This window comes from Ranitomeya imitator, chromosome 6 (genome assembly GCF_032444005.1).
Source record: "Ranitomeya imitator isolate aRanImi1 chromosome 6, aRanImi1.pri, whole genome shotgun sequence".
NCBI classification, from domain to species: Eukaryota; Metazoa; Chordata; class Amphibia; order Anura; family Dendrobatidae; genus Ranitomeya; species Ranitomeya imitator.
The window spans coordinates 480,925,205-480,951,406 of record NC_091287.1 but is presented as its reverse complement, the minus strand read 5'-3'; the positions used below and the strand labels follow the sequence as shown (position 1 = coordinate 480,951,406).

General features: G+C 45.0%; 1 pseudogene; it reads right to left on the bottom strand.

Moving 5' to 3' along the window:
• The window catches only part of LOC138641482 (Y+L amino acid transporter 2-like), a 68,616-nt pseudogene that overhangs the window by 20,134 nt on the left and 22,280 nt on the right, over positions 1–26,202 (bottom strand).

Here is a 26,202-nt window from a genome sequence, read left to right as displayed (position 1 = left end):
CACATACAAGAGCTTCTACATTATTCTTTAGAAATAGCCTATGCTGCACTACATAATAAAATAACTAAGTTCTTTGGATTATATAGGGTTTAAGGGGTAACAATTCTCCCTGTGGACAGTTACAAGCCAAACCTGGCATGTCATAGTGAGGAAATTATAAGCCATGGATGTCTCCCCTCTGGGAAATTAAATATGCAAATCGTCTATTCAGAGATGAAGAAGAATAGAACTCTAACTTCACCTAGTGGAAACAGAGATCCTAAAACTCAATTTCAACTCATTAATGAGACTTGTAATATGATTTGGGATAAAAGCCAAATTAGAATCTCAAGTTGTAGATACAGTGTTTCAGGGTACTCCCTCTCATCAGTGCAAAGTATGAGATCTGACGTTGCTAGGTGAGAAGCTCTACAATGGGATCAAAGGGGTAATGTTTATGATATTGACTTTTAGGATCGCTGCTTCCAATAGGTAGAACTACTGTTCTTGTCCTCTTCCTCTCTAAAGAGACAATTTCTATATCTGGATCACATAAAAATTCTGCACTATTCAAAACCAAGGTATATTAGATATAGTGACACATAAACTTCCATATACACAGATGGTTTCATACTCACCACTAATACAAGGAAGCAATTTTTGTTTCTTCTGAAAAGGCACATAAACTCCTAAGAAATAAGCAGGAATTCCAGACAGTACAATTCCAATGCCGATTAGTGAATTTATAGCATCACTATAGATCGGAACAATAACAAGGAATAGACTGCAGATGCAATACACAACCGGGAAGAAGAGACTGACCTGTAAGCAAGCAAAATTGTTTTATTATTTTGTACAGAAAAAAAAATAATTTTAAGGGTTTTCCAGAATTGCCCAAAATTAGGTTAGACATGATATAGAATACCAGAATAATTATTACCTAAAAAATCCCCAAAACGCAAGCACCAGGTCTCAGTGCTGATCTGTGCTTTTTTTTCTACAGTGATCTCATGGAATCCACCACTGAGCTCAGTGAATTGCTGTTACAAGGGTAGATTGAAAGTAACCCCTGCAGGGAAGGAATAAGAACCTGTAGAGTGGCTGACTGATTTATTGTGTACATAGATTTATTAGATATATACCTTTTTAAACCTTTGTGTTTTGTCAGAACTTTTAAAGGGAAGGTGCCGCATTTTATTTTTTGTATTAAAAATGATTGTTTATATAAACAATTAGTTTTAATACAAATTTACATTTTTTAACTTTAACATTTTTTTATTATTAATTATTTTTTCAGCCACTGGGCACCGCCATTTTGATTTGCAGGAGTGTAAGTAACTGCACGACATTTACACTGCAAATACATCAGCCCTGGGCATAGAAGCCTGCGGTCGGCATCCGACCCTATTCTTTGCATTGAGCTGCTCCCTGCTGTGATCTGGCCACGCCCCCTGAGCCGTCCACATCACAGCAGAGGCAGGAGATTGGCGCCATCTTTCTGGAGCTCACAGTGTGTCTGTGAGCTCCATTTGAGAGCCTTGCTGTTATAGGAGGAGGAGACCAAGGACGGCACAGGAGGGAGAAAGGAGCAGCGTCGGCAGCAGTGAAGTAATATCGGGGAGGGTGAGAGGTAATCTAATCCTATCCTTTGTGATGCTGACTCTGAGTAGTGTATCTCCTCCCATGTGTGTTACTGTGCTGACTATGTATCTAATCCTATCCTATGTGATACTGACAGAGCTGTCTATCTAATCCTCTTCTGTGTGATGCAGTCTGCTGAGCCATGTATCTAGTCCTACCCTGTGTGATACTGTCTTCTGAGCCATGTATCTAATCCTACCCTGTGTGATACTGTCTTCTGAGCCATGTATCTAATCCTACCCTGTGTGATACTGTCTTCTGAGCCATGTATCTAATCCTACCCTGTGTGATACTGTGCTGAGATGTATATCTAATCCGCTCCTGTGTGATACTGTGTGCTGAGCCGTGTATCTAATCCTCTCCTGTGTGATACTTTGCTGAGCTGTGTATCTAATCCTCCTATGTGTGATACTTTGCTGAGATGTGTATCTAATCCTCCCCTGTGTGATCCTGACTGCTGAGCCGTGTATCTAATCCTATCCTGTGTGATACTGACTGAGCTGTGATTCTAATACTATCCGGTGTGAAACTGACTGCTGAGTTGTGTATCTAATCCTCCTATGTGTGATACTAACTGCTGGGCCGTGTATCTAATCCTCTCCTATGCACTCCTCTCCCCCCTGTTATGTGTGATCTATATGGCGGTATTATGTGTGAAGTAAATGGCGGTATTATCTGTGATCTATATGTCGGTATTGTGAGAACACTGGTGGTATGTGAGATCTATATGGCGTCGTTATGTGTGAAGTATATGGCGGTATCATGTGTGAAGTATATGGCGGTATTATGTGTGATCTATATGGCGGTATTATGTGAGAACACTATGGCGTCGTTATTTGCGATCTATATGATGGTATTATGTGAGAACTATAGGACAGTATTATGTGTGATCTATATGGCGGTATTATGTGAGAACACTATGGCAGTATTATCTTCAGAAAAGGGACCCATTCTAGGGTGGTTCTGGCTGAGCACTTGCACGCGGGTCTGGGGTAATAGAGGGGGCAGCATGACCTCCAGTTAGGTGCCATCAAGGGAAGGCTGGTGAGGCAGCTGTAGAGAGGCGTCTTATTTTTATCATTACTATATGGCTACATTTCCTTCCCAGCGTCACCCCGGACTGCGCCTGACAACTCGCTTTCACACATCGCCAGGACAGGTTCTGAGGAGGGGAATAGGGTCTTTGCATGCAAAGTCAGGATCAGAACAGGCCATCAATCGGCAGAAATGTTTCCTGGATTTCTGTGGAGCAGACGGTCCATCCATGTGTATAAAAGACAGCGCTCTATGTACAATCCCTGGCTGCTCCTCGCACCGAACAGGGTGCCCCCCATAGACCAGCACACTGCTCTCCTGAAATACTCTTTGCTGCTGTCACCCTGCTCCCTCCATCATATATCTCCCAGAATCCTTGCTGCCTGCCATCCTTGGTGACTGTCTACTTGTCAGTATAACTTTGCAGTCACCAACAAAATGGCTTCTCACTGTGTTCACAGCCATGTCAGCAGACTCCGCCCATAATTACTGCAGTGCAGTAATGTGAGCTAGTTGTACACTAGGTTTTGTCAAATTTCATTAGCGGCTGCCCCTAGTGCTTAAAAGTGGAAATGCCAAACCTTTTAAAATTATTTTTCATATTTTACTAAATTATAAACAAATTATATTTTTCAGGATGCAAATTGCCTCTTCCGAGAAAAAAGAGGACTTAAACTCTATAGCGCCACCTGTAAAGTAGCGATCCTATAAATTCTTTAAATTTTTTCAATCGCTGAAAAAAAATTTTTTTGATGGCACCTTCCCTTTAAAGTCCCTTTAAAACTACATTCCTGCCATCAGCTTCTGGCGAGTTTTATACAGTGGGTATGAGAAGTATTCAGACCCCTTTCAATTTTTTACACTTTTTTTTCATTGCAGCCATTTGGTAAATTCAAAAAAAGTTCATTTTTTTCTCATTAATGTACACTGTGCAGCCCATTTTGACTGAAAAAAAAACAAAAATGTAGAAATTTTTGCAAATTCAGTAAAAAAGAAAAACTGAAATATCACATGGTCATAAGTATTTAGACACTTTGCTCCCTGTCAGCCACAACTATGGGCACAATACCCTGGCTAACCAAGGAAAAAGGGAATAATGCTAAAGTGACGGTGTAAATTTAAACTGTACCTATATTGCACAAGACCGGTGGATGAAATGAGGTCTCTCTGTCCTGACGAGCATTTAGTTCTGCTTCTCGAAGAAGTTTGCACCATGTGCTGTGATGCTGGATGGATGACCGGGCATAGACCATCTCAATGCCACTGCGTTCCTCCGGTGCTGCAGAGGCAAAGCTATCATTGCTAGCAGAATCCATGAACGCACAGTTGGGGCCAGCAGCACATCCATGCCACCAGTCCAAACTGTCTATCAATCAGGAGCACACTGCCCCTTGGCAAGCAGGAAGTCGTGAGGCAAGGGAGCAAAGAGCTCCAGAAGAATGAAAATGTGATCACCCCTTGTAAATTTGCTAACATGATGTCCACCAATGACTTAGCCAAATCAATAATATAGTCCTAGAAAACCTCTACAACCTTCACTAGTTTGCAATAAATACCCTTTCACTCCCTAATGATGGCTTACCCCGAAGCTGGATCTGTCTATTTTATATTAATACTAATAAATTAAGGACAAACAAATATATATCACACTTATGTTAGAAAAGTTTTATTTTGTCTAAGCTAATTAAAAAAAAACATACTTTATAAATTTTCCTGCTCTGATAATGATTAGTGATGGGCGAGCACTAAAATGCTTGGGTGCTCATTGCTCGGGTCGAGCAAATTGGAATACTCGGGTACTCAACCCGAGCAACGAGCCCAATGTAAGTGTATGAGAATCTCGAGCATTTTTCCTGCGGTGCTCTGGCGGTCTTTAGAGGGACTAGAAATTGCAGAAATCAATGGGAACAGTGCTCAAATGACATGGGAACAGCATGGGGAAGACCCCTGGAAGCATTTCTGACTCCTAGGTCTGCTGTGAACGATGTTGTCAGAGTCTTACGCTACTTTTACACACTCACAATAAAACATACAAAAACAAAAACAAAATGGATTTTCCTGGGAAATATGTTAAGGAACATCCTTTCCAGGATAAAGGCTAATATGCTAAGGCAAAATAAATTACCAAAAACAAAAATGCTGCTCCACAACTTGGGCTATGTTCACACGTAGCGTTTTTGATGCATTTTTGAACTTTAGCATTGCTTTCAACCAAGACAAATGCATTCACTGGGAATTGTCATTTCAACATTTTACAACCTTATCTGGCTATGTGGTGTGTGTGACACATCATCAGACTCATCCTGTTTCATTTATGAAGGAGGGACTCTGAAAGTCACAATACCTATTTTTATAGGGTTATCGGGTGGCCTTTATTGTTCTTAAAGGGCCAGCAGTCGTCCCTCACTATTCTTAGAGATCCATCAGCCGGCTATGCTTTGTTGTTCCCATTATTAAACAGTGAGTCTCCTATACTTTTATTGTGTATGCAGTGAGTGGCAGGGCTGCCAAAAATTAGGACGCACCCCTATACCCCTTTGAAGAAACGTACAAGAGGGCCTCCTGAAAACTTTTTGCCTATTTGCCTATGCACTGAATGCAAGAGCTGCCAAAATAGTAGACGCACCACAATAACGCATTGAAGAGATGTACAGGTGGGCCTCCTGAAAACAATGTTCCCATTATTAAGAAGTGGGTCTCCAATACTGTTTGCCTATGCAGTGAATGCAAGGTCTGCCCAATATTTAGACATACCCCAATACCTCTTTGAAGAGTCGTACAGGAGGGCCTCCTGAAAACAATGTTCCCATTCTTAGGAAGTGGGTGTCCCACACTTTTCCTATGCAGTGAATGCAAGAGCTGCCAAAAATTTAGAGGCACCACAATTGTTGTGAATTCTGTTGTCAAGCTCCCTCCTGTGGTCATGAATGGTACTTTGGCTGGTTCTGTCCATGGGCTTCCTCTGGTGGTTGTGAGTGGGGCTGCGGCTTCTGAGTTTCCTTCCACAGGTGACGAGGTTAATTCGTTAGCTGTCTGCTCTATTTAACTCCACTTAGATCATTGCTCCATGCCACCTGTCAATGTTCCAGTATTGGTCTAGTTCGCTCCTGGATCGTTCTTGTGACCTGTCTTCCCAGCAGAAGCTAAGTTCCTGCTTGTTTTTCTCTTGTTTGCTATTTTTCTGTCCAGCTTGCTATTCTGATTTTTGTCTTGCTTGATGGAAGCTCTGGGATGCAGAGGGAGCGCCTCCGCACCGTGAGTCGGTGCGGAGGGTCTTTTTGCGCCCTCTGCGTGGTCTTTTTGTAGTTTTTGTGCTGACCGCAAAGTTACCTTTCCTATCCTCTGTCTGTTCAGTAAGTCGGGCCTCTCTTTGCTATATCTATTTCATCTCTGTGTTTGTAATTTTCATCTTAACTCACAGTCATTACATGTGGGGGGCTGCCTTTTCCTTTGGGGATTTTCTCTGAGGCAAGGTAGGCTTTATTTTTCTATCTTTAGGGCTAGCTAGTTTCTTAGGCTGTGACGAGTTGCATAGGGAGCGTTAGGAGCAATCCACGGCTATTTCTAGTGTGTGTGATAGGATTAGGGATTGCGGTCAGCAGAGTTCCCACGTCCCAGAGCTTGTCCTGTATTATTAGTAACTATCAGGTCATTCCGTGTGCTCTTAACCACCAGGTCCATTATTGTCCTAACCACCAGGTCATAACAGTACAGGTGGCCCAAAGTACTAATGCATCTCAATAGAGGGATAAGAGAAGTTCTGAGACCATTTTTTTTTTCCTTGCAGTGTGTTTTGTCTCTCTTTTCCCCTTTACCTCTGGGTGGTTCAGGATACAGGTGTAGATATGGACATTCAAGGTCTGTCCTCTTGGATGGATAATCTCACTGCAAGGGTACAAAACATTCAAGATTTTGTGGTTCAGAATCCGATGTCAGAGCCTAGGATTCCAATTCCTGATTTGTTTTTTGGGGATAGATCTAAGTTTCTGAATTTCAAAAATAATTGTAAATTGTTTCTTGCTTTGAAACCTCGCTCCTCAGGTGACCCTGTTCAACAAGTGAAAATCATTATTTCTTTGTTACGTGGCGATCCTCAAGACTGGGCATTTTCCCTTGCGCCAGGAGATCCGGCATTGCGTGATGTTGATGCGTTTTTTCTGGCGCTTGGATTGCTTTATGATGAACTAAATTCAGTGGATCAGGCAGAGAAAATCTTGCTGGCTCTGTGTCAGGGTCAGGATGAGGTAGAGATATATTGTCAGAAGTTTAGGAAGTGGTCTGTACTCACTCAGTGGAATGAATGTGCCCTGGCAGCAATTTTCAGAAAGGGTCTCTCTGAAGCCCTTAAGGATGTCATGGTGGGATTTCACATGCCTGCGGTCTGAATGAGTCCATGTCTTTGGCCATTCAGATCGATCGACGCTTGCGTGAGCGTAAAGCTGTGCACCATTTGGCGGTATTATTTGAGCATAGACCTGAGCCTATGCAATGTGATAGGACTTTGACCAGAGCTGAACGGCAAGAACACAGACGTCGGAATGGGCTGTGTTTTTACTGTGGTGATTCCACTCATGCTATCTCCGATTGTCCTATGTGCACTAAGCGTTTCGCTAGGTCTGCCACCATTGGTACGGTACAGTCGAAATTTCTTTTGTCCGTTACTCTGATTTGCTCTTTGTCATCCCATTCTGTTATGGCATTTGTGGATTCAGGCGCTGCCCTGAATTTGATGGACTTGGAGTTTGCTAGGCGCTGTGGTTTTTTCTTGGAGCCCTTGCGGTATCCTATTCCATTGAGAGGAATTGATGCTACGCTTTTGGCCAAGAATAAGCCTCAGTACTGGACCCAATTGACCATGTGCATGGCTCCTGCACATCAGGAGGATATTCGCTTTTTGGTGTTGCATAATCTGCATGATGTGGTCGTTTTGGGGTTGCCATGGCTACAGGTCCATAATCCAGTATTGGATTGGAAATCTATGTCTGAGTCCAGCTGCGGTTGTCAGGGGGTACATGGTGATGTTCCATTTTTGTCTATTTCGTCATCCACCCCTTCTGAAGTCCCGGAGTTTTTGTCGGATTACCGGGATGTATTTGATGAGCCCAAGTCCAGTGCCCTACCTCCTCATAGGGACTGCGATTGTGTTATTAATTTGATTCCTGGTAGTAAGTTTCCTAAGGGCCGACTGTTCAATTTATCTGTGCCAGAACACGCCGCTATGCGGAGTTATATAAAGGAATCCTTGGAGAAGGGTCATATTCGCCCGTCGTCGTCACCATTGGGAGCAGGGTTCTTTTTTGTGGCCAAGAAGGATGGTTCTTTGAGACCTTGTATTGATTACCGCCTTCTTAATAAGATCACAGTCAAATTTCAGTACCCTTTACCGCTGCTGTCTGATTTATTTGCTCGGATTAATGGGGCTAGTTGGTTCACCAAGATAGATCTTCGTGGTGCGTATAATCTTGTGCGTATTAAACAGGGCGATGAATGGAAAACAGCATTTAATACGCCCGAGGGACATTTTGAGTATCTGGTTATGCCATTCGGGCTTTCCAATGCTCCATCAGTATTTCAGTCCTTTATGCATGACATCTTCCGAGAGTACCTGGATAAATTCCTGATTGTATATTTGAATGATATTTTGGTCTTCTCGGATGATTGGGAGTCTCACGTGAAGCAGGTCAGAATGGTGTTCCAGGTCCTTCGTGCGAATTCTTTGTTTGTAAAGGGGTCAAAGTGTCTCTTTGGAGTTCAGAAGATTTCATTTTTGGGGTTCATTTTTTCCCCTTCTACTATCGAGATGGACCCTGTTAAAGTCCAGGCCATTCATGATTGGACTCAGCCGACATCTGTGAAGAGTCTGCAAAAGTTCCTGGGCTTTGCTAATTTTTATCGTCGCTTCATCAGTAATTTTTCTAGTGTTGCTAAACCGTTGACTGATTTGACCAAGAAGGGTGCTGATGTGGTCAATTGGTCTTCTGCGGCTGTGGAAGCTTTTCAGGAGTTGAAGCGTCGTTTTGCTTCTGCCCCTGTGTTGTGCCAGCCAGATGTTTCGCTCCCGTTTCAGGTCGAGGTTGATGCTTCGGAGATTGGAGCAGGGGCTGTTTTGTCGCAAAGAAGTTCTGATGGCTCGGTGATGAAACCATGTGCCTTCTTTTCTAGAAAGTTTTCGCCTGCTGAGCGCAATTATGATGTTGGCAATCGAGAGTTGTTGGCCATGAAGTGGGCATTCGAGGAGTGGCGTCATTGGCTTGAAGAAGCCAAGCATCGCGTGGTGGTCTTGACGGATCACAAGAATTTGACTTATCTCGAGTCTGCCAAACGGTTGAATCCTAGACAGGCTCGATTGTCGCTATTTTTCTCCCGTTTTGATTTTGTGGTTTCGTACCTTCCGGGCTCTAAGAATGTGAAGGCTGATGCCCTGTCAAGGAGTTTTGTGCCCTACTCTCCGGGTGTTCCTGAGCCGGCGGGTATTCTCAAAGAGGGGGTAATTTTGTCTGCCATCTCCCCTGATTTGCGGCGGGTGCTGAAAAAATTTCAGGCTGATAGACCTGACCGTTGCCCAGCGGAGAAACTGTTTGTCCCTGATAAATGGACTAGTAGAGTTATCTCTGAGGTTCATTGTTCGGTGTTGGCTGGTCATCCTGGAATCTTTGGTACCAGAGATTTGGTGGCTAGATCCTTTTGGTGGCCGTCTTTGTCACGGGATGTGCGTTCTTTTGTGCAGTCCTGTGGGACTTGTGCTCGGGCTAAGCCCTGCTGTTCTCGTGCCAGTGGGTTGCTTTTGCCCTTGCCGGTCCCGAAGAGGCCCTGGATGCATATTTCTATGGATTTTATTTCGGATCTCCCTGTCTCTCAAAAGATGTCGGTCATTTGGGTGGTTTGTTATCGCTTCTCTAAGATGGTCCATTTGGTACCCTTGTCTAAATTGCCTTCCTCCTCTGATTTGGTGCCATTGTTTTTCCAGCATGTGGTTCGTTTACATGGCATTCCGGAGAACATCGTTTCGGACAGAGGTTCCCAGTTTGTTTCGAGGTTTTGGCGATCCTTTGTGCTAGGATGGGCATTGATTTGTCTTTTTCCTCGGCTTTCCATCCTCAGACAAATGGCCAAACCGAACGAACTAATCAAACTTTGGAAACATAACTGAGATGCTTTGTTTCTGCTGATCAGGATGATTGGGTGTCCTTTTTGCCTTTGGCTGAGTTCGCCCTTAATAATTGGGCCAGCTCTGCTACTTTGGTTTCGCCGTTTTTCTGCAGTTCTGGTTTCCATCCTCGTTTTTCTTCAGGGCAGGTTGAGTCTTTGGACTGTCCTGGTGTAGATACTGTGGTGGATAGGTTGCAGCAGTATGGACTCATGTGGTGGACAATTTGACATTGTCCCAGGAAAAGGCTCAATGTTTCGCTAACCGCCGTGGGTCCCCGACTTCGTGTTGGGGATTTGGTTTGGTTGTCGTCTCGTTATGTTCCTATGATGGTTTCCTCTCCTAAGTTTAAGCCTCGTTTCATTGGTCCGTATAAGATTTCTGAGGTTCTCAATCCTGTGTCATTTCGTTTGACCCTTCCAGCCTCTTTTGCCATCCATAATGTATTCCATAGGTCATTGTTGCGGAGATACGTGGCACCTGTGGTTCCATCCGTTGATCCTCCTGCCCCGGTGTTGGTTGAGGGGTAGTTGGAGTATGTGGTGGAGAAGATTTTGGATTCTCGTATTTCGAGACGGAAACTCCAGTACCTGGTCAAGTGGAATGGTTATGGTCAGGAAGATAATTCCTGGGTCTTTGCCTCTGATGTTCATGCTGCCGATCTGGTTCATGCCTTTCATTTGGCTCATCCTGGTCGGCCTGGGGGCTCTGGTGAGGGTTCGGTGACCCCTCCTCAAGGGGGGGTACTGCTGTGAATTCTGTTGTCAAGCTCCCTCCTGTGGTCATGAATGGTACTTCGGCTGGTTCTGTCCATGAGCTTCCTCTGGTGGTTGTGAGTGGGGCTGCGGCTTCTGAGTTTCCTTCCACAGGTGACGAGGTTAATTCGTTAGCTGTCTGCTCTATTTAACTCCACTTAGATCATTGCTCCATGCCACCTGTCAATGTTCCAGTATTGGTCTAGTTCGCTCCTGGATCGTTCTTTTTGACCTGTCTTCCCAGCAGAAGCTAAGTTCCTGCTTGTTTTTCTCTTGTTTGCTATTTTTCTGTCCAGCTTGCTATTCTGATTTTTGTCTTGCTTGCTGGAAGCTCTGGGACGCAGAGGGAGCGCCTCCGCACCGTGAGTCGGTGCGGAGGGTCTTTTTGCGCCCTCTGCATGGTCTTTTTGTAGTTTTTGTGCTGACCGCAAAGTTACCTTTCCTATCCTCTGTCTGTTCAGTAAGTCGGGCCTCTCTTTGCTATATCTATTTCATCTCTGTGTTTGTAATTTTCATCTTAACTCACAGTCATTATATGTGGGGGGCTGCCTTTTCCTTTGGGGATTTTCTCAGAGGCAAGGTAGGCTTTATTTTTCTATCTTTAGGGCTAGCTAGTTTCTTAGGCTGTGACGAGTTGCATAGGGAGCGTTAGGAGCAATCCACGGCTATTTTTAGTGTGTGTGATAGGATTAGGGATTGCGGTCAGCAGAGTTCCCACGTCCCAGAGCTTGTCCTGTATTATTAGTAACTATCTGGTCATTCCGTGTGCTCTTAACCACCAGGTCCATTATTGTCCCAACCACCAGGTCATAACACACAATATCCCTTTGAAGAGATGTACAGGAGGGCCTCCTGAAAACAACGTTCCCATTCTTAGGAACTGGGTCTCCCATACTGTTTTCCTATGCAGTGAATGCAAGAGCTTCCAAAAATTTAGAGACACCCCAATACCTCTTTGAAGAGACGTACAGGAGGGCTTCCTGAAAACAATGATCCCCTTATTAGGAAGTGGGTCTCTCATACTGTTTGTCTATGCAGTGTATGCAAGGGCTGCCAAAAATTTTGGAGGCACCTTAATACCCCTTGGAAGAGATGTGGAGGCGGGCCTCATAAAGAAATGTTCCCATTATTAGGAAGTGGAGCAGGTCTCCTATACTTGCAAAGGCCATGCACTAAGTGTATGGGCTTACAAACATTTACTCCTGCGGGGTATACATAAACATACTGTATAACCCTTATTTTTTACGGGCATCATAGACACCCTTTAAAAAAATTATGTGGGTGTTGAATCACAGACCACGGTCACCCTGGTGATATGGTGGTGGAGGATGAGGATGAGGAGAAGGAGGAGGGCAACAGCAAATACCCAAAATCAGGAAGCGTATACCCATGTGTGGGTGTGAAGTGGTGTATGGGAATAGACCTCCCAAAAAAGACACTGGATTTGAGATTATGTTATGCTGCTCTTATTCGGTGGTGTTGAGAAGTCTGAACCAATCCAGCCCTTGTTTATTTTTATAAGAGTCAGCCTGTCAGCAGATGCGCTTATCAGTTATAATTCCACCAGTGGAACTAAAAACCTCCTCTGACAAAACGCTAGCAGCAGGGCAGACCAGGACCTTTAAATCATAGAGAGTCAGGTCGTGCCACATGTCCAGCTTGGATACCCAATAATTATAAGGCACAGAGCAATCACAGAGGACATTGGTAAGGGCAGCAAGGAACTCCCTCAGCATCTTCCAAAACTTTGCACTCCTTTTGAGAGTACCCCGCACTTCAGGGACTGTGCAATGGGAGGGTCTGAGAAAACTCTCCCAGAACTTTGCCAGTGTTCCCATGCCTCTGCTGGATTAAAGTTGTGCCTCTCCCTCCTGTACTCCTTGGTTGTCCAACAAACTGTGACCTCTGCCGCCAGAGCTTACAGATGGGAATTTTTTTAATAATTCTGCAACAAGTGCCCTCTGGTGCTGCCCCATTTTAGTAGACCTGTCCACCTCGGGAATAAGATATAGAAAGTTCTCCTTGTAGCGTGGGTCTAGAAGTGTCACCAACCAGTAATGACTGTTTTGCAAAATTTGGAGAATGTGAGGGTCATGGGAAAGGCAGCATAACATAAACTCAGCCATGCATGCCAGACTGCTAACAGGCAAGACTTATGTGTCCTCACCAATAGGATGACTGATCATGCTCTCCTCCTGCTCTCTGTCCTCAGGCCGTCCACGCTGAACAGACGGTATGAGAGTTGTGCAGGTAGTACCATCTATAAGCACATGAAACTAGCTCCTTCTCTTCCTTCTCATCCTCTTCCTCATTGTCACCCAATCCACGTTGGGATGAGATGACTCTGGGCTGTGTGTAATCATCGTGTATGGTTCCTTGCTCCGTATCATCAAGCTCTACCTGCAATGCATCCTCTTTCATTGTGAGCAGAGAACGTTTCAGAACACAGAGAAGTGGGATGGTGATGCTAATTATGGCGTCATCGCCGCTCACCATCTTGGTGGAGTCCTCAAAGTTTTGGTCTGAACTGAACACCGACGGCCTTCCTGATGCTGGTAGTCAACAACTGCCATCTTCTGCTCACAAATCCTTTCCAACATCTGCAGTGTAGAGTTCCAATGCAAGGGGACATCATAAAACAGTCGGTGAACCGGAAGCTGCAAACGCTGCTGAAGCATGGCAAGGGCGGCGGAAGCTGTAGCTGACTTTCTAAAATGGGCAGACAGGTGGCGTACTTTGACTAGCGGATCCGGCAGCTCCAGGAAGGTTTTGAGAAGCCACTGAACCACAAGGTTAAGCTCTTGGGCCAGGCATGATACATGTGTGAGCTCGCTTCGCCTCACAGCTGGCTACCAGGTTATGGCCATTGTCACACATGACTATGCCTGGCTGTAAATTAAGCGGTGTCAGTCACAGATCTGCCTGCTCTTTCAGAGCTGTCCACAACTCTTTAGCATTGTGCGGTTTGTCACCTAAGCATATTAACTTCGGCACAGCCTGTTGCTGCTTGGCCGAGGCAGTGCTGCAGTGCTTCCAGTTTGTGACTGATGTGATAATTTCAGAGATGGAGGCTAAGGAGGAGGATGAGGTGCAGGAGCGGTAGACTGTGGAGGAAACCCTGATTGACGTAGGGCCCGCAATCCTCGGCTTAGAGACGATGTGCTCCATCCCAAGGTCGGACTGGGTTCTGGCGTCCACTATGTTAACCCAGTGTGCCATTAGCAAGATGTACTGTCCCTGCCCACAAGCACTTATCGACGTGTCCATGGTTTGGTGGACTTTCCCAGCAAAAGCATTGTTGAGGGCATGGCTAATGTTGTGGGACACGTGCCTGTGTAATGTGGGGATGTCACAACGGGAGAAATAGTGGTGGCTGGGGACCGAGTACCGAGGGATGGCTGCTGCAATCAGGTTGTGGAAAGCTTCTGTCTACATAAACCCAAAAGGCAACATTGCAAGCTCAAGCAGTCGTGAAATGTGGGAATTTTGTAGTGTGGCTTGTGGTGCGTTGACTGCGTATTTGTGCTTACGTTCAAAGGACTGGGGTATGGACACCTGAATGCTGAACTGGGTCAAGGACGTGGACGTGCTTGCTGATGTTGCTAGTTGAGTGTGTGCAATGACAAGTGCAGGGCAGGAGGTATCTTTGCATGCACCATGGACAGTGGATTTGCGTGCACGCACTACAGCGGAAGGAGCAGTGGTGTCACCCGCAGACACTGTTCCTGGACCCTGGGGTTCGGACCATAAAGTCGGGTGCTTTGCTGCCATGTGCCTAATCATGCTGGTGGTGGTTAGGTTGGTAGCTCTTCTACCTTTGCTGATGCTGGCCCGGCAGGTGGTGCAAATGGCCTTTTGGGGGTTATTGACAGTCTTTGAAAAACAACCAGACTCAGGAAGACCTAACAGTTGGACTGGCAACTTCCATTGTATTGGTGTTATGGGGAACAGTTGCCTGCCTTCTGTCTGCGGCCACCACCCTGCTTCTTCCTGCCTGTTGCGGTGCTATGCCTCCATCCCCCTTTGTGCTGCTGTCTTTGCTCTGTATGTTCTGCCAGGTTGAGTCAGTTACTATATCATCCACCACCTCCTCCTGACTTTTTGGCAATTGTGTCTCCACCTCTTGTGACACTTTCCCGCGTTCGTGTGACCAAGGCTGCTCAAAAATCTGGCCATTGCTACATGCAATCTCCTCTTGCCCTGCTTTAAGTGGTCCAGGCGACAGACCCAAATCTGTGAAAGGAAAAGTGAACAGCTCTTCAGAGTGTCCAAGTTGTCTCCGGACACATGGCATTGTGGGATGTAGGAGGATCAGGGTGAGGAATATGGGGTACAGACTCACGGCTACTGAGACTTGACCATGTGTAACACAGGGTGGTGGTAGTGGTAGCAAAGTGACTGGAAGCATTATGCGCTATCCAACCAACAACCTAGTAATTGGGACAGGAAGGTCGGGTGACAAGATGTGGGTATTTGTTGTGGCACAGTTTCAGCTTGCCCACGGCCTTGGTCTCTGCATGCACCATCACCATCACATCCACTTCCCCCTTCCCTTGCCACGTGCCTTGCCAATTTAAATGGAGGACAATATTTTCCATGTTCACTACAAATGGCTGAATTTGTAAGGAAAATCACAGTTTAAAATATCTGGCCTGTAGGTAACTATTTTTTTTTCAGCAAACTGGTGTCAATAACTTGGGTAAGACACTGCAAAAAAATTTAAATGTAGCCCTGAAATGGCACAATTTTGTGCGCACTGAAAGTGATCCGTGTTATGTACAAACCACAGTTTTAAATATCTGGCCTGTTGGTGACTATTTTTTTTTCAGCAAACTGGTATCAATAAGTTCGCTAATGAAAAAGATAAGGCAGCACTGTGTAGCGCTATAGTGCTCTGCAAAGTGTCAGATCAGCGATCTGACCCTGTAACATGATGCCCCCCCCCCCCTGCAATGTTATAAAGTAAAAAAAAAAAAAAACAACGACCTAACCTATAAAACTGTCCCACTAGTTAACCCCTTCAGTAAACACCGTAAAAAAAAAAACAAGGCAAAAAAAACAACGCTTTATTATCATACCGCTAAACAAAAAGTGGAATAGCACGTGATCAAAAAGACAGATATAAATAACCATGGTACTGCTAAAAACGTTATCTTGTCCCTCAAAAACAAAAAACGAGCCACCATACAGTCTCATCAGTGAAAAAATAAAAAAGTTGTTGTCCTTAGAATAAAGTGATGCAAAAATAATTATTTTTTCTATAAAATAGTTTTTATCGTATAAAAGTGCCAAAACATAAAAAAAGATATAAATGAGGTATCGCTGTAATCGTACTGACACGAGGAATAAAACTGCTTTATCCATTTTACCAAACGCGGAAAGGTGTAAACGCCCCCAAAAGAAATTCATGAATAGCTGTTTTTTGTTCATACTTCCTCACAAAAATCGGAATAAAAAGCGATCAAAAACTGTCACGTGCCCAAAAATGTTACCAATAAAAACATCAACCCGTCCCGCAAAAAAACAAGACCTCACATGACTCTGTGGACCAAAATATGGAAAAATTATAGCTCTCATAATGTGGTAACGCAAAAAGATATTTTTTGCAATAAAAAGCGTCTTTTAGTGTGTGACGGCTGCCAATCATAAAAATCCGCTAAAAAACCCGCTATAAAAGTAAATCAAACCCCCCCTTCATCACCCCCTTAGTTAGGGAAAAATAAAATAAATTAAAAAATGTATTTATTTCGATTTTCCCATTAGGGGTTAGGGCTAGGGTTAGGGCTAGGGTTAGGGTTAGGGCTAGGGTTAGGGCTAGGGTTAGGGTTAGGGTTGGGGCTAGGGTTAGGGTTTGGATTACATTAACGGTTGGGGTTAGGGTTAGGGGTGTGTCAGGGTTAGGGGTGTAGTTAGGGTTATGGTTGGGATTAGGGTAAGGGGTGTGTTTGTGTTGGGGTTAGGGGTGTGGTTGGGATTAGGGTTAGGAGTGTGTTTGGGTTAGGGTTTCAGTTAGAATTGGGGAGTTTTCACTGTTCAGGCACATCAGGGGCTCTCCACACGCGACATGGCGTCTGATCTCAATTCCAGCCAATTCTGCGTTGAAAAAGTAAAACAGTGCTCTTTCCCTTCCGAGCTCTCCCGTGCGCCCAAACAGGGGTTTACCCCATTACCCCAACATATGGGGTATCAGCGTACTCAGCACAAATTGGACAACAACTTCTGGGGTCCAATTTCTCTTGCTACACTTGGGAAAATAAAAATTTAGGGGGCTAAATATACAATTTTGTAGGAAAAATATGTTTTTTATTTTCACAGCTCTGTGTTATAAACTGTAGTGAAATACTTTGGGGTTCAAAGTTCTCACAAAACATCTAGATAAGCTCCTTGGGTGGTCTGGGTTCCAATATGGTGTCACTTGTGGGGGGTTTCTACTGTTTAGGTACATCAGGGGCTCTGCAAATGCAACGTGACCCCTGCAGACCAATCCATCTAAGTCTGCATTCCAAATGGCGCTCCTTCACCTTCCGAGCTCTGACATGCACCCAAACGGTGGTTCCCCCCCACATATGGGGTATCAGCGTACTCAGGACAAATTGGACAACAATTTCTGGGGTCCACTTCTCTTGCTACCCTTGGAAAAATAAAAATTTAGGGGGCTAAAAAAACATTTTTGTAGGAAAAAAATGTTTTTTTATTTTCACAGCTCTGCGTTATAAACTGTAGTGAAATACTTTGGGGTTCAAAGTTTTCACAACACATCTAGATAAGTTTCTTCGGGGGTCTAGGTTCCAATATGGGGTCACTTGTTGGGGGTTTCTACTGTTTAGGTACATTAGGGGCTCTGCAAACACAATGTGACGCCTGCAGACCATTCCATCAAAGTCTGCCTTCCAAATGGCGCTCCTTCCCTTCCGAGCTCTGCCATGCGCCCAAACTGAGGTTACCCCCCACACATGGGATATCTCCGTACTCAAGACAAATTGCACAACAACATTTGGGGTCCAATTTCTCCTGTTACCCTTGGGAAAATACAAAACTGGGGGCTAAAATATTTTATTTTCACGGCTCTGCGTCATAAACTCTAGTGAAACACTTGGGGGTTCAAAGCTCTCACAACACATCTATAAAAGATCCTTAGGGGGTCTATTTCCAAAAAGGTGTCACTTGTGGGGGGTTTCAATGTTTAGGCACATCCGGGGCTCTCCAAATGCAACATGGCATCCCATCTTAATTCCAGCCAATTTTGCATTACAAAGTCAAACAGTGCTCCTTCCCTTCTGAGCTCTGCCATTCACCAAAACAGTGGTTTACCCCCACATATGGGGTATCATCGTACTCAGGAAAATTGCACAACAACTTTTGGGGTACAATTTCTTCTGGTACCCTTGGGAAAATAAAAAATTGGGGGCGAAAAGTTCATTTTTGTGAAAAAATATTATTTTTTATTTTTATGGCTCTACAGTATAAACTTTTGTGAAGCACTTGATGGGTCAAAGTGCTCAATACACCTCTAGATAAGTTCCTTAGGGGGTCTACTTTCCAAAATGGTGTCACTTGTCGGGGGTTTCAATGTTTAGGCACATCACGGGCTCTCCAAATGCAACATGGCGCCCCATCTCAATTCCAGCCAATTTTGCATTGAAAAGTCAAATGGTGCTCCTTCCCTTCCGTGCTCTGCCATGCATCCAAACAGTGGTTTACCCCCACATATGGGATATCCAGGTACTCAGTACAAATTGTACAACAACTTTTGGGGTCCATTTTCTCCTTTTACCCTTGATAAAATAAAACAAATTGGAGCTGAAATAAATTTTTGTGAAAAAAAATTAAATGTTGATTTTTTTTAAACATTCCAAAAATTCCTGTGAAACACCTGAAGGGTTAATAAACTTTTTGAATGTGGTTTTGAGCACCTTAAGGGGTGCAGTTTTAAGAATGGTGTCACATTTGGGTATTTTCCATCATATAGACCCCTCAAAATGACTTCAAATATGACAGGGTCATTAAAAAAAAATGGTGTTGTAAAAATGAGAAATTGCTGGTCAACTTTTAACCCTTATAACTCCCTAACAAAAAAAAAATATTGGTTCCAAAATTGTGTTGATGTAAAGTAGACATGTGGGAAATGTTACTTATTAAGTATTTTGTGTGACTTAACTCTGTGATTTAAGGGCATAAAAATTCAAATTTGGATAATTGCGAAATTTTCTAAATTTTCGCCAAATTTCTGTTTTTTCACAAATAAACGCAGGTATTATCAAAGAAATTTTACCACTCTCATGAAGTACAATATGTCAGAATTCCTGGGATCCATTTAAGCGTTCCAGAGTTATAACCTCATAAAGGGACAGTGGTCAGAATTGTAGAAATTGGTCCGGTGATTAACGTGCAAACCACCCTCGGGGCTTAAGGGGTTAAGATCTCAAAAAAATGTTTCCTGGCCCCTGATACCTGGTACTATGTCTACAAATATCTGTAATAGGCAGCAGCAGTAGCAGACAGAACTGGGATGGACCCTCTTGCTATATGCACTGAATTCTGCCACATACATTGCCTGCCTGTCTAGCATTGATATCTCTGCAGCTTAATTAGTCCTCAGAAGGACTGATAGTTGAGATAGATATGTGTATTATTTATGGTATACCCACACTAAATACTAAGTAGCTCAGCAGCAACTCTCACTACACTGCCTGATTACAGAGCACACTGGAACGACCATGGCGACCTGATTACGCCAGCCAATCACTGTAATGCCACAACCAACATGGCTGCGGCATTACAGTGTGTGGCAGACAATCCCTGCATGTTCATTGGCTTTCTAAAGAGTGCCAAACATGCAGGGCGGTGAACTGAGCTCCCGCCGAGCAAACCCAGAAATACTCGGCGAGCACCGAGTAGTGGCGAGTATGCTCACTCATCACTAATAATGATCTCTTCATGCCTTCCCCATGAATGAAGAATTACCTTCACTGGACGTGTCCTTTCAGGTTGTGTGATTCTCAGTACTATCAATCCAACGATAGAAAGTCCGACAAACAACCAGTAGCTGAAACTGTAGTAGTTGATCAACTGGAAAACATCTTCCACAAATAGATATAATAAAGCCATCAGTCCCTAGAAGACAAGTCTATATTGTCATGTCTGATGATTGCATCTTGTCTATGTGGAATATAGCTTCGCATAATAACGCAGATATGTTTGTCTGTTTGTGGTCTGTGGGACGCTGAAGAATAAGCTCTATGGGCATTGTAGTGGCTGCGTGTAGTATAGAAGGTTATGAACATATGTGGCGGTGTTGTACATCTGCTATTTACAAAGAATGCTAAGATAGTACACTACAAAAACTGACCAGCATTCTCAAACAGAATAAAGGAAGTGTGCACAGGTGCAAACTGCTATAACTGCATGATATGCAAAAAAAAGTATGTAAATGTGGCACCCCTAGAGGTATTTGCCACAAATATAGTTACTGACACTGAATACAAATACTAAAATAGCAAGACCGCACTACCTCCTCCGGCCAGAAGGGGGAGCTCCAGAGACTCCCCTTGATCCATTCTGGTCTGAGAGAAGAACTGGCAGTTGGGCAGTTTGGCTAAGGAGCTGAAAGTGAGAGGTCATACAGCTGAATTTCTAACAGCCCTATGACGGTTTCCAGGCCCAAATCACCGGCCTGAGGAGAAGAGGGATAGAGAAAAAGGACATTGTGAGAACCGGGTAGCATTAATCACTACCCAGAACAGGCGCAAAGACGGATACCGGATCCGTGGCTGTATTCATTACATATAATACAGCAACCGGAAAAACGTGAGGTGATATCAGCTTCACTAGGGTCGGACGCAGCAACAGACACAGAGTTCAGCGGTACTCCCGGAGGGGGTAAGCCGATAAAAGGACTCGGGTTGCCCGTCGAACCAGGACCCGGAGGGGACAGATTGGGCCGGCAGCCAGTTCACATACAGCAGCAGGGCCACACAGAAACTGCGTACAATAAGAGGCGAAGACCCCGGCAGGGTCAAAGTAACTCAGAGTTCCCATACAGACTCCGGTGACAGGACTGGTTGTAAATCCTTTTTTGTTAAAGTAAACTGGTTAAACGTTTCAGTGCCTCAGTCTTTCATTTGGACAATAGCCATCTATCCAGGATTGGGATCATCACCGCTGGGAGAACCTGCTGCTGATCAAGTAAGTGCCTGTTCCCTCACGATACCCTTTACACTGTGCATTGCCTGAGGCCACAGCACCGGGTCAAGCCACCCGTGACATCCCCCTCAAGAGACAGACCCCATTGGTCCGGTGCTGGGTACCCCGGTCTCTCGGGCGTCACAATTGGCGTCACGAACAGGATAGAGCCAGCCCATATACCGGGTATTGTGTGCCGTGATTGGAGCCCAAAACTTTGAAAACTTGGATGAAAAATCGTGAAAATTTACTTTATTAAAGAAAATTCCATTTCCCATTAAAAACTATTGAAAGTGACTTTTCCCCATTGGTTATAATGGAGTAAAGATGGCCGCCATCCCCTGAGGTAATCACCTCATAACCGTTAGGCGCGAGACTGTTAATTGAGCTACGCCATTACCTGAGCCCCAGTCTAACTGAAAAACTTCAGAATCCGCCATTACAGAGCGCGCGGCGGGCGGGAGCAGCAGGGGGCGTGTCATTGTGGGCGTGTCATTGTGGGCGGCACCAAGCTGAGCGCTCTGACGTCAGAGCAAGGGGAAAACCAATCCTGCTGCACAGCAGAACGAATCTACACTATCCCGACGGAAGCGGAGGACTGGAAGGGTCCGGATTAACTAAGGGGGCACAGTATGTCGCAGCACGGAGACGCCGCAGCACCCGGCGGCGCTAATGCAGCTGAAAGACAGAGTGTCGATAGAGTGTCTGGTAGCGCAGCGGTGCAAGGAGTGGCACCCATCATGCCGGTGCTGATGCCATATACCCCAGGTGGCCCGTGGCTTCCAATGTATGAAGGTGAGCCTAATACCCTTGACGATTTCAGAGAAAAGATGCTGGCCCATTTTAACATGTTCCCCGTGGGTGAAGTTCAGCGTGTTAGTCTCCTGATGATGCAGTTAAGTGGCCATGCTAAGCGAGAAGTCACAGCATGGGCAGCTGATCTAAAAGGCACTGTTGAACGCATATTTGCTGGATTAAAAGCTACATTTGAAACCACTGCCAGCAGCAAAGCTAAAATACGATTCTTTAATTGCACAACAAAAAGTTAATGAGGGCGTGAGAGACTTTGCCTTAAACCTGCAGGAAGCCCTTAAATCACTTACACTGGCTGAACCCATTTTTAACACCGGAGCGGATAAACTGCTAAGAGATCAATTTATGGAGGGACTCTACACCCCTTCTCACCGGGGGCATGTGAGCATGCTTGTTTTTAAGAACCCTGAATTGACATTTGCTCAATTAAAGGAGAGCACTATACGTCTCCAGCTGGCAGAGGCACCTCGGGATCAGGATCCTGCGCAACCTATGGCAGAGGCACCTCAACAACAGGGAGTGCCAGTGACATCAGCTATGTCCGGGGCCATTGCTAAGCCCCTGGGGACCAGTACTAATGAGGCTCTTCAACAAAAGCTTGACTCTTTAACTGATGTTTTTGCTTCAATGGCTAAAACCATGCAGGAGATGAGAGGACCCAAGATAGAGTTCGCAAACCGTAGAGAGGATGTTCCATGGATGAGAACCCAGAGATACCGGACATGGAGAGGACGACCCCGCGACCGCTACCAACCGGATGGACAGCCCATTTGCCGCCGTTGCCAGCAGCCAGGCCACTTTGCACGAGATTGTGATTTAAACGGGAATCCCCTGTGAATGCGGGCCGCTTCGCAGGAATGAACTTTCAAGGCCCAACACCCTGGCACGACAGGTACATCGGAGGACGACCCATTATCCCTATCGTGCTGGACGGAATTCCCCTCAACGCTTTGCTGGACACAGGTTCCCAGATTTCATCTATACCGTATATCCTTTATAAGAGGTACTGGGCTGATGCAGATATTGATAAAGGGCCCTCTGATGTTGAACTAGATATATGGGCCAGTAATGGTAAGTTGGTACCGAAACTAGGATTCAGGGAGATGACCATAAAGATTGGTAAAGTAGAATTGAAGAAACAGGGTATAATTGTTGTTGATGTTGACCGGCGGAACTGTGAACCAACTGCATTGATAGGAATGAATGTGTTAGAGAACTGCTTTTCCGAAGTTATTTCTGTCTTACAGCAAATTGCTGAAACTGCCCAATCCTGCCAGCAGAGAGTTCTCCAAAGGGAAATAAAAGTATTGATGTTAAGGCAACAGGTAGAAGTTGCAGGTGGAGAAATCGGCAGTGTGAGGGTAAGTGATCCAACATCTATTGTAATCCCACCAAAAACAGAAATGCTGGTATGGTGTAGAGCAGCCATTGGTACTAAGGGACGAGATTATCAAGCCTTAATAGAACCAGTGTACACCGACAGCAGGCCCACTATACTCACAGCACGAGGGGTAGTCGAGGTATACCGGGGACGAGTGCCGGTACGACTTTTGAACTGTGGAGAGGAAGAGGTCACTTTGCCAAGGTATGCTACAGTGGCAAAGCTATATACTGTTGACAACAATGCCATCACAACCATTGAGCCCTTAGAACCAACCTGTCAGGTGGAAGGCAACGGCTCAGACGGAGAATTGGAGGATTGGTGTCAACAGCTACACGTGGGCATAAATTCAACACCTACCCATCAAAAACAAGGGTGTATAGGCTAGTGACGGAATATGAACAAGTCTTCAGTAAACACCCATTGGACTTCGGACGGATAGAAGGGGTAGAACACACAATCCCCACCAGTGACCATCCCCCAATAAAAGAAAGATACTGACCCATACCGCCCGCTCACTATCAATGTGCAAAAGATATGCTGAGGGAGATGAAACAGGCCGGGGTAATAAGAGACAGCTGTAGCCCCTGGGCGGCCCCTCTAGTGCTTGTCAAAAAAAAGGACGGAACCATGAGAATGTGCGTAGACTACCGGTGGATTAATAACATCACCCATAAAGACGCCTACCCCTTGCCTAGGATAGAAGAGTCCTTGACTGCTTTGAAATCTGCTAATTATTTTTCCACCTTAGACTTAACAAGCGGGTATTGGCAAGTCCCTGTGGCTGAGAGAGATAAGGAAAAGACGGCATTCACCACACCAATGGGTCTATGTGAATTTAATCGCATGCCATTCGGACTCTGCAACGCATCCGGTACCTTCCAGCGGCTGATGGAATGCTGCCTCGGACACAAGAATTTCGAGACCGTCCTCCTGTACCTAGATGATGTGATCGTCTACTCAAAGACTTACGAACAACACTTAATAGACCTGGCAGAAGTGTTCGAAGCCTTATCCAGGTATGGCATGAAAATCAAGCCATCCAAATGTCACCTTCTCAAGCCAAAGGTACAGTACCTGGGACACATCGTGAGTTCGGAGGGAGTAGCATCGAATCCCGAGAAAATAAGCGCCATAAGGGATTGGCCAAGACCTACCAACGCAAAAGAAGTGAGGCAATTCCTGGGATTGGTGGGTTACTATCGCAGATTTATAAAAGGATTTACCAAATTGGTAGCACCCTTGCAAGACGCCTTGGTAGGGCAGACGAAGAAACCTTCAAACCGAAACCCTCCTTTTCAGTGGAACGATGAAAGGGAAGACTCCTTTGAACAACTAAAGAAGGCACTAACCGGAGAAGAGGTTCTGGCATACCCAGATTACCATCAACCTTTCATCCTCTACACCGATGCCAGTAATGTGGGACTAGGAGCGGTGCTGTCACAAAAGCAAGAAGGTCGGGAGAAAGTCATCGCCTTTGCAAGTAGAAAGCTCCGGCCTACTGAAAGAAATCCAGAAAATTATAGCTCCTTCAAATTGGAACTACTGGCAGTAGTTTGGGCTGTGACTGAACGTTTCAAACACTATCTGGCTGCTGCAGAATTTATTGTCTATACTGACAACAATCCATTGTCCCACCTGGACACAGCCAAATTAGGTGCGTTAGAACAGCGATTGATAGCCCGGTTATCAAATTACAACTTCAAGATCAAGTATCGAGCAGGTCGCAAGAATGGAAATGCCGATGCCCTATCCCGGATGCCACACTTGAGAGATGTAGAAGAAGAGACGGGGGAGCTTGAAGAAATTGAACTACCAGCCTTCCATCATCCCAAGGCAAAACATCATCAGTCAAGTACCTATCAGAAACAACAAGAGGTGAATTTTAATCCGTTAGCACACCATAGATGGGCTGACACCCAAGACAGCAATCCGGCTGTGAAGTTGGTGAAGGAACTGTTAACTGAGCAAAGTGCATATCCCGATGAGGATGCCCCAGAAGAGACGCATCAACTCTGGAAAGAGAGAGGCAAAATGTTCCTGTATCAAGGGAAGCTCTGTAGAAGGTACACCAATCCGAAAACACATGAATTGGTTTGGCAGATTATCGTGCCTAAACAAGATGTCAAGATGGTCCTCGAAGCTTACCATAATGGTGCTGGTCACTTCGGTTGGAAAAAGTTAGAAGTACTTCTAAGAGAAAGATTTTATTGGGTCGGGATGAGAAAATCAATCGAACAGTGGTGCAGAAATTGTGGCCCGTGCAACCTCAGAAGAAACGATCAAAAGAACCAAAGAGCACCACTGCAGCCCATAATCACCAAACAACCACTTGAACTTGTAGCCATGGACCACGTGAAGTTGACACAAAGCCGGTCCGGCTATGTCTATGCCTTGACCATCGTGGACCATTATTCACGCTTCTTGGTAGTAGTACCCATAAAAGATCTGACAGCAAAAACAGCAGCCAAAGCATTCCAAACGTACTTTTGTAGACCCCATGGATATCCGGAACAGGTTCTCACCGACCAAGGTACAGCCTTTGAATCAGAGATCTTCAGAGAATTCTGTAATATGTATGGTTGCAAAAAGATCCGGACGGCGGCCTATCATCCACAAACAAACGGCTTATGCGAGAAGATGAACCATATTGTAATAGAACTACTAAAGACTTTACCTGAGGCAGAAAGGAATCAATGGCCAGAGAAATTGCCTGACTTGGTGGATCTGTATAATCATGTCCCGGTGATTTCCACCAATTGCACCCCAGCTTACCTTATGCGTGCAAGACCCGGCCAATTACCAATCGATCTAGAAATGGGAATTCTGAAACCAGACGCAGAAGTCCAAGACGCCAATTGGGATATCATACGGCAAAAGCAGTATCGCCAAGTGCAAGAGAGTGTGGAAAGAAGCCTTCAGCAAACTAGAGAAGGACAAGAGCGAACTTTCAACCAGAATGCTCTAGCGACCCCATTAAGACTGGGTGACCAAGTGCTCAAGAGAAATCGTCGAACCAATAAACTAGACAATCAGTGGGAAGCCGTACCCTACACAGTTTTACCAACAAGAATGGATAATCCTAAAATGTGTCTCATTAGCAAAAACGGGGGCTTATCATCTGTACTAGTGTCAAGAGACAATCTTAAATTATGTCCGGAAGCATTGAAAGAGACAGAAGTTGTCCAGCCAGAACCAGAAGTTATTCAACCCATGCAGGTCCAACCAGTAAAGGAAAAAGAAGAGGAAATGTATCACACCTGTATAGG